The sequence below is a fragment of the Onychostoma macrolepis genome, chromosome 16, assembly GCF_012432095.1.
Source record: "Onychostoma macrolepis isolate SWU-2019 chromosome 16, ASM1243209v1, whole genome shotgun sequence".
Classification (NCBI taxonomy): domain Eukaryota; kingdom Metazoa; phylum Chordata; class Actinopteri; order Cypriniformes; family Cyprinidae; genus Onychostoma; species Onychostoma macrolepis.
Genome location: NC_081170.1, coordinates 5,092,690 through 5,104,865, shown reverse-complemented (window position 1 = coordinate 5,104,865; position 12,176 = coordinate 5,092,690). Strand labels below are relative to the sequence as shown.

Genomic DNA, 12,176 nt, shown 5'->3' with positions numbered 1-12,176 from the left:
TACAAGTCTTGATCTCTAGGATGAACTAGCTGAAAAAAGGGCATCACAACAGTCCCCTGGGCACTTTGTATCATGGCAAAACATACACATACTAAAAAGCAAAAACAAGTACACTAACAGTCAAAAGTTTTTGAACGGTAAGATTTTTGATGTTTTTAAAGAATTGTCTTCTGCTCACCAAGCCTGCATTTATTTACTGCAAAAGCAGTAATACTGCGAAATATTTTTACTATTTAAAATAACAGCTTTCAATTTGAATATATTTTAAAATGTAATTTATTCCTGTGATCAAAGCTAAATTTTCAGCATCATTACTCCAGTCTCCAGTGTCACATGATCCTTCAGAAATCATTCTAATATACTGATAAACATTTATTATTATTATCATCATAACAGTTGAGTAAATTTTTTCAGGATTCTTTGATGAATAGAAAGATCCAAAGATCAACATTTATCTGAAATAAAAAGATTTTGTAACATTATACACTATACCATTAAAAAGCTTGGATTCAGTAATCTTTTTGAGGGGATTATACAAATTACTACTTTTATTTAACAAGGATGGTTTAAATTGAAGATAAAGACATTTATGATGTTACAAAATATTTCTATTTCAGATACATTTTCTATTCATCAAGGAAACCTGAAAAAATTAGACTCAGCTGTTTTCAACATAATAATAACATAATAATAATAATAATAGTTTTTTTGAGCAGCAAATCAGAATATTAGAATGATTTCTGAAGGATCACGTGACACTGAAGACTGGAGTAATGATGTTAAAAATTCAGCTTTGATGACAGGAATAAATTACATTTTAAAATATATTCAAATAGAAAACATTTATTTTAAATAGTAAAAATATTTCAAAATTGTACTGTTTTTGCTGTACTTTGGATCAAATAAATGCAGGCTTGGTGAGCAGAAGAGGCTTCTTTAAAAACATTAAAAATCTTACTGTTCAAAAACTTTTGACTGGTAGTGTTAATAAAAATCAAATAATAGTAACAGTAAAAATGAGTTTGTGTTGTTGTGTTAAATTTCAGTAATTTTGACTGAATGGGATTCAGGCAGATACTTTTTCTTTGCACCCTCTTTCCAGAATTCCAGCTGACCTGTGACTTTCAATGCATTTGGTGCCACAAAGATCTGAATGAACCTGCAAGCACAAGAAAAAAAAAAGCATTATTTTTCAAAGCAGTATTTACAGAATTTGCCTCAACTGTCAAACTTGGTGCTGTATGCACTTTGATGTTAATAAAACCTTATATACTACATCTGAACACATGCTAGCATAACCAAATACTGTACAAATACAAATTTACAGAATTTACTACTGCCATATCAACACTATATAGAGAATAAAGTGCACCAAAATTCAAAAATCTTTTGAAGATGCCGCTGAAAATATATTCTACCAAAGCAGAAGACCATTTCTGGCTAAAGCAAATTGTCATCTCAGTTTTTAGTATTCATTTAAAATGAGACAAATCTGCTATTATTTTAATCTCCAATCTGTTATCAGTTTAGATAGTTTTATAATGCTTCGCTAACTAGCAGAAGACACTAACCAGTTTTAAATTCCAGTTGCACAGATGGGGAATGTTGTAAAACTGTGTTACAATGTGCCCCGCTATTATTAAACTATGCTATTCTATGACATTAGCAATGCAATTTACACCATTTACTTTTATGAGTTTCAATGAGAAGCCACAAGAAACAGGTGAATAAAGACTGAGAATCGATGTTTAATGTTCAGAAATTATTTCAAGAAATGTAAAGCATTTTGGCTCATTTATGTGTCTCGTGTCCTGTGTCCTATGACAGCTGTGTGTGGAGGGAGGGGAGTGTATCATTTCTGAATTTCTGAATGTGTTTCTTCATTTGCGCACTGTTTTGAACTACACTGTATATGTAGCTGTGTGTTGCGATCAGGGCCGTCCCAAGCATGGTTGCAATGTGTTCATTGTCAAACTCCAAAATTAGATTATTTTTAATTCTTAAAAAACGCCATTATTGTATTTAAAAAAGTTCATGATTTTATTTTATTGACAAAATATTTTAGTTTGTCTTGTATATTTTTTCATTAGATCCGATAATATTTTAAGCTGTCATATGGTTATGTTACAACGTGCCCCTCACATGTTACAATGTACCCCACCTACGGGGCATGTTGTCACTTCCATTCTCTTGAGATAAATAACGAAAAACATATACACCTGTAATTATGAAACAACCCAACATATTTGTACTAGACAAGTGTGAAATTAAAAGTGTATAAAAAAGTTATACTCTGAACCCCACGTGGATTTACACATGCTAAGAAAGTCAGTGTTAGGTTGTGTCCCGTGCTCCCCTACATTAAATACAATATAACTTGCTTTGGCTAAAAGCATCTGGCAAATGCATGAATGTAAATGCAATGTAAAACAAAATGTATTTTGGGTTACCTAATTCTGCATTTCTGTAAAACTGACAGCTGGCTGTATGATGATTCTGCCCTCATATTCAGGATCTTGTTTTTTCATGGAGAAATCTCCTGTAACAGACAGAGTCACATCACACTTTTAGTGTTACTATAGTTTATGATCAGAAAAAAACTACCGTACAGTAATACAAACATTTTGAATAAAATAAATATTTTTGGTAACACTTTACAATAAGGTGTCATTTGTTAACATTGGTTAATGTATTAACTAACATGAACAAACAATGAGCAATGCATTTATTACACTATTTATTAATCTTTGTTAATGACAAAACAGTTGTTGTTTATTCCATGTTAGTTCACAGTGCATTAACTAATGTTAACAAACACAACTTGTGATTTTAATAATGCATTAGTAAATGCTGAAATTAACATTAAGCTTAATAAATGCTGTAGAAGCATTGTTCATTAATGTTTTTAACTAACGTTAATGTTAACTAATGAACCTTATTGTAAAGTGTTACCACATTTTTTATATTTATAAGCAAAACTTACTATATTAATATATTGCTAGCCCGTTCCTCTCTTTATAAAGTAAGTTAGTGGAGAACAGCAGCCTGTGGCTAATTTGGCTACTTTAGTAACATTAGATGAAAGCTCACCTGTTGTTACGACGGCAATCACAGGAAAAGACTCCAATACTCCTCCGATGCAGACGACATGACCACAAGATCACAAACTTGAAAATAAAATACAAAAGATGTACTTTACAGTGGTATTTCTTAACTCAGTTTTCCTCAGTATTTCATGTTAGCTCGCGGTTTTATTTTATGTCTCTCACTGAATAGGGACCGTCTCTAAAGTTACATACAACATTGGTACACACGTTTCTAACTTAAATAGCATTTGAAGAGAATTACACTTGCGATAAAGAGGCAGTGTACAAAAGATATTATGCTTCTCTGTGTTCGTTAACTTCGGCTAACTGACATTATTAATTTACCAGTTGATGTTATCATCGAAACTATGGCATTCACAAGAAGAGGCTCCAAAATACACCTCCGACGTTGTCGACGAAATCTAGACTAGAAATTTGAAAAGAACAAACAAAAGAAGTAACGTTACTTGAGAATGCTTGAATTGAAACAGTGGTGTTGCCTACGCACTTTACCTCAATAACATTATTTCACCTTTGTTGGTTAAGGTTGAGTACTTAACGACTCGCCAGATTAACTAACTTGCATCAAAGGGCAGCAAAACCTACAAACGTGTTTCTCGGTTTAATAAGGTTTATTTTGGCTAATATAGGTGACCTTCATTTACTCACCAGTCGATGTTATCACCGTTATGGCGGCGTTAAAGGAACACTCCACTTTTTTGGAAATAGGCTCATTCTGCAACTCCCCCAGAGTTAATAAGTTGAGTTTTACCGTTTTGGAATCCATTGAGCCGATCTCCGGGTCTGGCGATAGCACTTTTAGCATAGCTTAGCATAGATCATTGAATCCGATTAGACCAGTAGCATCGCGTTCAAAAATGACCAAAGAGTTTCGATATTTGTCCTATTTAAAACTTGACTCTTCTGTAGTTATATCGTGTACTAAGACCAGCAGAAAATGAAAAGTTGCGATTTTCTAGGCCGATTTGGCTAGGAACTATACTCTCATTCCAGCGTAATAATCAAGGAACTTTGCTGCCGTACCATGGCGCAGTGATATTACGTAGCGCCTGAAAGTAGTCCCCAGCTATATTATAACTAGGTACCTAGCTGGGGACTACTTTCAGGCGCTGCGTAATATCACTGCGCCATGGCACGGCAGCAAAGTTCCTTGATTATTACGCCGGAATGAGAGTATAGTTCTTAATCACATCAGCCTAGTGTAACAGACCCCGCACAGAAGGCCGTGTTGACAGATCAGAATGTCTGTAAAAACAGGAAAAATTAAGGAGACAGGAGCAAGCGTGTCTGTGTCGCACGTAATCCCCAGCAATTGTGAGAGCGCCGGTGCAAGCACAACACTGCCCCTCTGTACGACTCCTCAGCTCATTTTTAAAATAAGAGTCCTGATTTCATTAAACAATAGACAATGATTTTCACTTGACACATTTTTTTTTTCCAATATTCAAAATAAAATATATATAAATAAGATGCAATACAGTATACAGAAAATAAACGTTTTCTTCCAACATCACAAAACCCAAATTTTGCACACACTTTAGGGTGTCACATCCTCCCCGACAAAATGAAATAGGCTCCAGTTACAAAAACTCCCACCATTCAATACTCCCTTTTTTTTTTTTTTTTTTTATAACACCATGTCTTTTGCTCAATATACTGGCATTGTAGATGTGAAATTTGTAAATGTGTTTACGTCAGTGTAAAGTGTAATCTGAAAGGAATGTGGCACAGGATAAGGTGTTGCCCACATTGGTAAGTATGGTAGTGTATAAGCTACTACACTGTTGAGTGTGGTCTGAGGTTGTATTGAGGGTTGACCCAGTGTCTCATATGTGAACAAGCGCTTTGGTTTTCGCTCTCGTGCGGATCGCCTTGTTATAACTGGATCTTCTTCCTCTGGATAGTCCCTTGCATCATTCATCCAAAGACTTTCGATTCCACCGTCTTCTCCACTCCTTGGTGAGGATACAGTGCAGTGAACAGGTTCATCCATTGAGTGACTACTGCTTTGGGCATCTCTCTCCTGTGACACTTGTATTTGATCTTGCTCTCCTCTTGCAAAAACTGGTGGCGCCACTTCCATCAGAGGATTCTCCTGAGTTGGTTCTGTCCTTGGCCGGTAAGTATTCCTTCTTTCAGATTCTACCCAACCTGAAGGAATCATCAGCCAATACTCTCCAGAGTCATCTGAATTTGAATCGGTCTCTTCTTCTCCATGGTATGTAGCCTCCTTGCTCTGTGTCTCTCTGTTCTTTTTTTTGTTTTGCTTCTGTTTTGCAGAGTTCCCAGGATCTGACGGAGTTTCAACAGGTAAGTCATTTACTAGCAAGAGCAGGTTTCGGTGTAAAGTGCGTGTTCCCTTCTTACCTCCATTCTCGGGGCACACCTTATACACCGGGTTGTCAGCCACTTGTTCTTCGACTACGTAAATGGTTCTCTCCCAGTATGGTCTAAGTTTTCCTGGACCTCCGCGCTCATTGAGATTTCTGACTAATACCCTGTCTCCAGGTCTCAGCACTACACCTTTGACTTTAAGGTCGTACTGGGCTTTGCCTCGTGCACTCGCCTGCTTGCTGTTTTCACTTGCTATTTGGTATGCCTCAGTCATTCTTCTAGCCCACTGTTCAGCAAATCCTCTGGGCGTTTGCCCCTCGTCTTCTTCAACCAGCCCAAATATTAAGTCAATAGGAAGGCGGGGATGCCGTCCATACAGCAGGTAGAATGGGGAATACCCAGTTGACTCATGGCTAGTGCAATTGTAGGCATGTATAATCTGAGGCAGGTGATCTTTCCACTTCGCTTTTTCCTTCTCTGCCATTGTTCGGAGCATTTGCAGGAGGGTCCGGTTAAATCTCTCGGCTGGGTTCCCCTGAGGGTGATATGGGGATGTTCTCGAATGGCGCATCCCAGCCAACTGTCGAAGATTCCGAAAAAGTTCATTTTCGAACTCTCTGCCCTGATCGTGATGTAACTTCCCTGGGTAGCCAAAGCGAGGAATGTAGTCATTAAACAACCGCTCAGCCGCTGTCCGTCCGGACTTGTTTCTTGTAGGGAAAGCTTGAGCGAATCGTGTGAAGTGATCTATGACCACTAATATATATTCATATCCTCCCTGACTTTGCTCCAGGTGAAGATAGTCAATGCAGACAAGTTCCATCGGTGAGCTGGAAGTTATACTTCCCATGGGTGCTCGGACATGAGTGACTGTTTTTTTTTTGCTTTGATGCATGGACACCTTTTGGTAATGTACTCCTCTACTTCTCTCTTCATATGGGGCCAGTAGAACCTCTCCCGCATTAAGTGGATTACTCTTTCTTGGCCTACATGTCCCATCCTATCATGCAGGTGCTCCAAGGCAAGTTGTCTATACTTGGTTGGCAGAACAAGCTGCTTCCGTCCAGCCACTTGCCTATACAGACATCCCTCTTCCAAAGACAGTTTGCTCCACTCCCGTAAGAGTTTCCTGGCTGGCCCCATCATCTTTCTCCTCCTGTCTTCATTCGGTACCTCATTGGTCTCTTTCATCTCCATTATGCTAGAAATAACTGGATCATCCCTTTGAGCTTTGGCGAGTTCAACCTTGCTTATAGGTGGCAACAAGGGGGCAGAGGATGATAGGTCCATATCTCCGTGAGCTATATTGAGTGCCGCAATCCAAGCCACATCTTTCTTCCTGGAGGCATGAGTCCCCTCCCAGACCGCTCGGACAACCTCTTGGGACAGGTCCTCCGTGCACTCTGTGGCATATTTCTCCATCTCAAGAGGAAGCTGAGATAACGTGTCAGCATCAATATTCGCTTTGCCTGGCCGATGTTCACACTTCTCAGGCCTAAGTTTTACTCCATGGCGTCTAAGAGTCTGAAGAACTTTTCGGATTACTCCTACATGTTCCTCAAACGACCTGGCATAACACAGCACATCATGAAGGTATGGGACACAGCACTCATCCCTGAGCTCATTCAGCATCTCCTCCATGCTGCGCTGGAATGCCGCAGGTGCGTTAGACAGGCCAAATGGGATCCTCACCCACTCATAGAGCCCCCACGGAGTGATGAAGGCAGTCATGTGTCTCGAGCCCTCTGCTATGAAGCCCTGGTGGTAAGCTTTTCCCTGGTCAAGGATGCTAAACCAAGCATACCCTCCCAGGGTATCAATCAGGTCCTGAATCCTAGGCAAGGGGTGCCTGTCTGGTACGGTCTTCCTATTGAGGAGGCGATAGTCAACACATAAGCGCAGTGAGCCATCTTTTTTCCGAACACAGACTACTGGGGCAGAGTAAGGGGACTTAGATTTTACAATCCACCCTTTAGCCAGAAGGTCTTGGATATAGTCCTTGACTTCTTTGAACAACGGTTTGGGTATCGAGGAATAGGCACGTTGTACTGGTATGTCATCTTTGAGATTGATGGACATTTGGAGACTCTGGATGTAGCCAACATCATTCTCATCCCGGGCAAAAGATGCAGACTCCTCATGCAGCATTTGCTTAACTACTGCTTGTTGATCCTCACTTAGATGGCTGAGATCAACAGGTGGGTGCCACAATGTCGAACTTTCATCCACCGCAGCCACCGCTGCACCATGAACCTTCCCAGTGTCCTTTGTTTCCCTGCACCTTTCCACTTCCAAGACCGTTTCAATGGGATGGATGTACCTTAGGATTGTGTTACGAGACAGGGTAATGTCGCATGTCGAGTGGTTGCCGATAGGGACCGCAACGTATGGGCTTCCTGAGCTCTGGACTTCCAACAATCCTTCACCCATATCCAGCTGCTCCAACTGCACATTGTCCTCATCTGACTCAAACAGGGCTACTGTGCCAGACTGGTCCATTTTGGATGGTACTCTGCACTTTACCCATGCTACCTGACCTGCTGGTAGCAAAACGCTGTCTCGGCTTATTCTCAACCGCCCCCACTGTCCACTGTGCTCGGGAGTCTGTACAAAACTAACCAGGGTCTGGGCTTGCTCACTTGATACTGCTATTGCACTGGAGAGCAATGAAACTAAGGTAGGAACTAAATGCTCTGGTTGGCCCTGAATTAGCTCTTCCACAATGTTAAAGCCGAGCAATGGCCTCTCAATCGGGATGTGGCTAACCAGGAAAGGAACATTAATTGAGAGGTCCGGGTTGTCATTTCCTTGTAAGTTGACAGCAATGACAGACCACCCATCAAAAGGAATTAGATCTCCATTGACTGCATACACTTCCAACTTCTCTGACATTCCCATGAACTCTGCAAGAGGCCTTACTTCTACAGCGGGTAAGTATTTGTCTTTCCAGGTTCGGTCAATTATGCTTACTTGAGCTCCAGTATCAAGCAGAGCGGTGACATCAAGGCCATTGAGATTACACTGGGCCAGCGCTTTCTTTCCTATCAGTTTAACAATAGTTTCTTTCTTAGTTCCAGGCGCAGATGAACTGCCAACACCCTGATATATTCCTTTGTCATGGAGGGTTTGGTTTTTACAGCAGGGAGATGCTCTTGTGGGTTTACATTTTACAAAGTCAGGTTCGATCCCTGAAGTTAAGTCCTCAGGGCTTTGGGACATAGGAGACTCGGTCACTGGTCGTCCCTTGGCAGTGGCCGATTCCCGTTTCCCTGCAGTCTTTGCTTCCGGAGACATCCTCGAGCCCGGTGCCCCTCTTCGCCACAGATGAAACAATGAGTGCAGCTCTGTTGTCCGGCTTCGACACATCTGGGGCATCCCCGGAGTTTTGCCCCTTGCTGTGGGGAGTGACCTCTTACAAAACATTGACAGGTGTGTTCAGGTTGTGGCCTCAGTGTTGACTGTCGCATGGAGTCTACCAGACTGGTAAGTGCGTCAATGCGAGCAGTAAGTTGCATTATTGGATCATTTTTACTTTTCTGAACAGATGCTCCTTTTACCCCTCTGTCAGGTTCACTTTCGAGTTGGGCACAACTTGCAGTGCTTTGCTTGGGACGAGTGATTGGACCCAACCTTCGCGCTCGCTCATTTTCATCATTAGTGGTTTTCATCACATTTCTAACTATTGCCTCATCTGTGATACTGTGGTCAGCTAGCAGAGGTTTGAGCTCCCTCCTGACATCTTTGTATCTGTGCCCTAGGCCCTGATATACAGTATGAAGGAACACATCTTGGATCGTGGCTGGGCTGTATCTCACATCCGTGTTAGACTGTTTGATCGCAAAGAGTATTTTCTGCTTAAGGCCTATTACTCTATACAGCAACTGTTGGGGTGTTTCGGTCTCCATCTGTTTTGCACACATTAGTTCTTGAAATAACTCTGTGCTACTTTTGTCCCCTAGGTGTGACTGAAGGAACCTCTTAAGCTCTTCTACTGTCATATCCTCCTTATTCATAACCATTTCTTTGAAGTTACCTGGTTTGATTGCGCGTAATACTCCCCTGATTACTGTTGTGTATCACAGGTGGGCTAGGAGTGGGGTGCTGTGTATGCGGTGTAAGATACTGAAGGAGTTTCCTGCTCAACTCTTCGAAGTCTGAATGTCTGACAGTAGGATTGGTACTGGGATTTGTATCTAACCCTCTAACCTCCCCTAGGTAAGATGCAGGTTTTTTTTGCGATTCTACATGCACAGTGTCTGTAGTGATCATGTGACCTGTAGAGGTGTGTGTATATGAAGTAGGTGCAGGGCATACATCAGCATCAACATTACTCTCAATCTCACCATGGTGATAACAAGGCGCTGCAGCACCATGCTCTTGTACAACAGCCTCCACAGTCCCTTGTAAAACCAAAAGTTCAGTCATACCTCTGTCCTCTGATTCTAACAGGTGAGTGCTGTACATGAAGGCATTGATGTATTCAAGACAGCCCTCTTGATCTTCAGCGTCAAGTTCGGAGAAGTCCCTTTCTGGTATTGTACCGATGCTTTTGGCGACTTGGAACAGTTCAACAGCGGACAGGTTGAGTAGCCTCTTCCTGATGTCCCACACCAGGCCCTTGCGTACTCGATCAGCCATGTTAACCTCTTTCCCACTGCCCCTCGAGCCACTCGCGCAGTCACCAGCTCTTCACACTGATGTCCTCTTCTATTGGATCACTGCATCAGCATCCACACTCTGTTGGTCCTCAGGATCAGGTTTTATGGATCGACTTCCGTGGGCATCTGGAGTCGATCCCGGACGAGCCCCCACAAATCTGTAACAGACCCCGCACAGAAGGCCGTGTTGACAGATCAGAATGTCTGTAAAAACAGGAAAAATTAAGGAGACAGGAGCAAGCGTGTCTGTGTCGCACGTAATCCCCAGCAATTGTGAGAGCGCCGGCGCAAGCACAACACTGCCCCTCTGTACGAGTCCTCAGCTCATTTTTAAAATAAGAGTCCTGATTTCACTAAACAATAGACAATGATTTTCACTTGACACATTTTTTTTTCCAATATTCAAAATAGAATATATATAAATAAGATGCAATACAGTATACAGAAAATAAACGTTTTCTTCCAACATCACAAAACCCAAATTTTGCACATACTTTAGGGTGTCACACTAGAAAATCGCAACTTTTCATTTTCCGCCGGTCTTAGTACACGATATAACTACAGAAGAGTCAAGTTTTAAATAGGACAAATATCGAAACTCTTTGGTCATTTTTGAACGCGATGCTACTGGTCTAATCGGATTCAATGATCTATGTTAAAAGCGCTATCGCCAGATCCAGATATCAGCTGAATGGATTCAAAAACGGTAAAACTCAATTTATTAACTCTGTGGGAGTTGGTGAATGAGCCTATTTCCAAAAAAAGTGGAGTGTTCCTTTAATCCGGCCGTCAGTCAGAAAAAAGGCCTCAACTCCCGACATGAAAAACGACGCGATGAATAATGTTAGTTTGCTGTTAATAAGTTAAAACATCTTAAAATATCTCAGTTTTGCATCAAACAGAAATAATATAGGCCTACTAACCTTTTTTTTGTCCAGTTAACAGTGCAACTTGTCTCTTTTGTCCTTTTACCGCTGCTTCCACCAAACAGCAAAAAAAAAAAAAAAAAAATCTCCCTTGCTATTGGTCAGTTTTTCGCAGGCAAATTCACTTCTGTAAATTTACAGTAGTTTACTGTAGCGACCATACATTTTCCTATAATCCTTTGCAGTTTACAGTAAAATACTGTATATATATTTTACAGTATCTTACTGTACATAATACAGTAAAATACTGTTCAAATTACAAAAATCGGTTACAGTGTGGGGTGATGCTTTGACAATCTACTATCCTCAGGAGACTTTGACACAGAATTACAGATGCTACACAGCAAGATACAAACCTCTGACCAGCTCCAAAAATAGAAAGGCAAGATTAGAGTTTGCAAAAAAGCACAAAGATGAGCCAGAAGAGTTTTGGAACTATGTTTATGGACCCATGAGACAACGATGAACCTTTATCGAAGTGATTGGAAAGCAAAAATGTGGAGAAAAAAAGGGAACTGCAATGATCCCAAGCATACAGCCTCATCTGTAAAGCATGGTGGAGGTGGTGTCATGGCATGGGCATGCATGGCCGTCTCTGGAACAGGCCCTCTCAACTTTACTGATGACTTAATGTATGATGACAGTAGCAGAATCAATTTGGAAGGGTACAAAACCATCTTGCCTACCAATATTCAAGAAAATGCCAAGAGATTCATTGGGAAGTGCTTCATATTGCATCAGGACAATGACCGAAAACACCCTGCCAGTTCAGTCAAGGAATTTATAAGGGCAAAGAAATGGAAAGTCTTAGATTGCCCAAGTCAATCTCCAGATTTAAATCCGATTGAACATGAATTTCACCAGCTGAAGAGGAGAGTAAAGGCAGAAACTCCCCAAAACAAGCAACAATTGGAATTGGCTGCATTAAAGACTGGGAAAAGTATTTCAAAGGATGAGACTAAGAGTCTGGTGATGTCTATGGGTCACAGACCCACTGCTGTGATAGTGCGCAAGGGATCTGCAACTAAATAATAGCTTTTAATATTTTATATCTGCCTTATGTTCAACTGTCCCAATACTTATGCTCACATCAATGAGTGGGATGAACTCTAAAAGTGCTGTTCTTTTTATTTGGTAAAATATGTATGTGT

At 40.9% G+C, this 12,176-nt stretch overlaps 1 long non-coding RNA gene across 2 annotated transcripts; it reads right to left on the bottom strand.

Annotated features, from left to right (window-relative positions):
• Positions 1-843: 843 nt before the first annotated feature.
• Positions 844-4,095, bottom strand: LOC131521876 (uncharacterized). Of its 2 annotated transcripts, XR_009266390.1 has the most exons (5): positions 3,756-4,095; positions 3,432-3,513; positions 3,091-3,167; positions 2,451-2,539; positions 844-1,159 (listed from the first exon to the last, which is right to left on the bottom strand). It is a non-coding gene; the product is annotated as an uncharacterized LOC131521876 (long non-coding RNA). The 2 variants fall into 2 exon arrangements; XR_009266389.1 differs by lacking the exon at positions 3,432-3,513.
• Between the last annotated feature and the right edge of the window lie 8,081 nt (positions 4,096-12,176).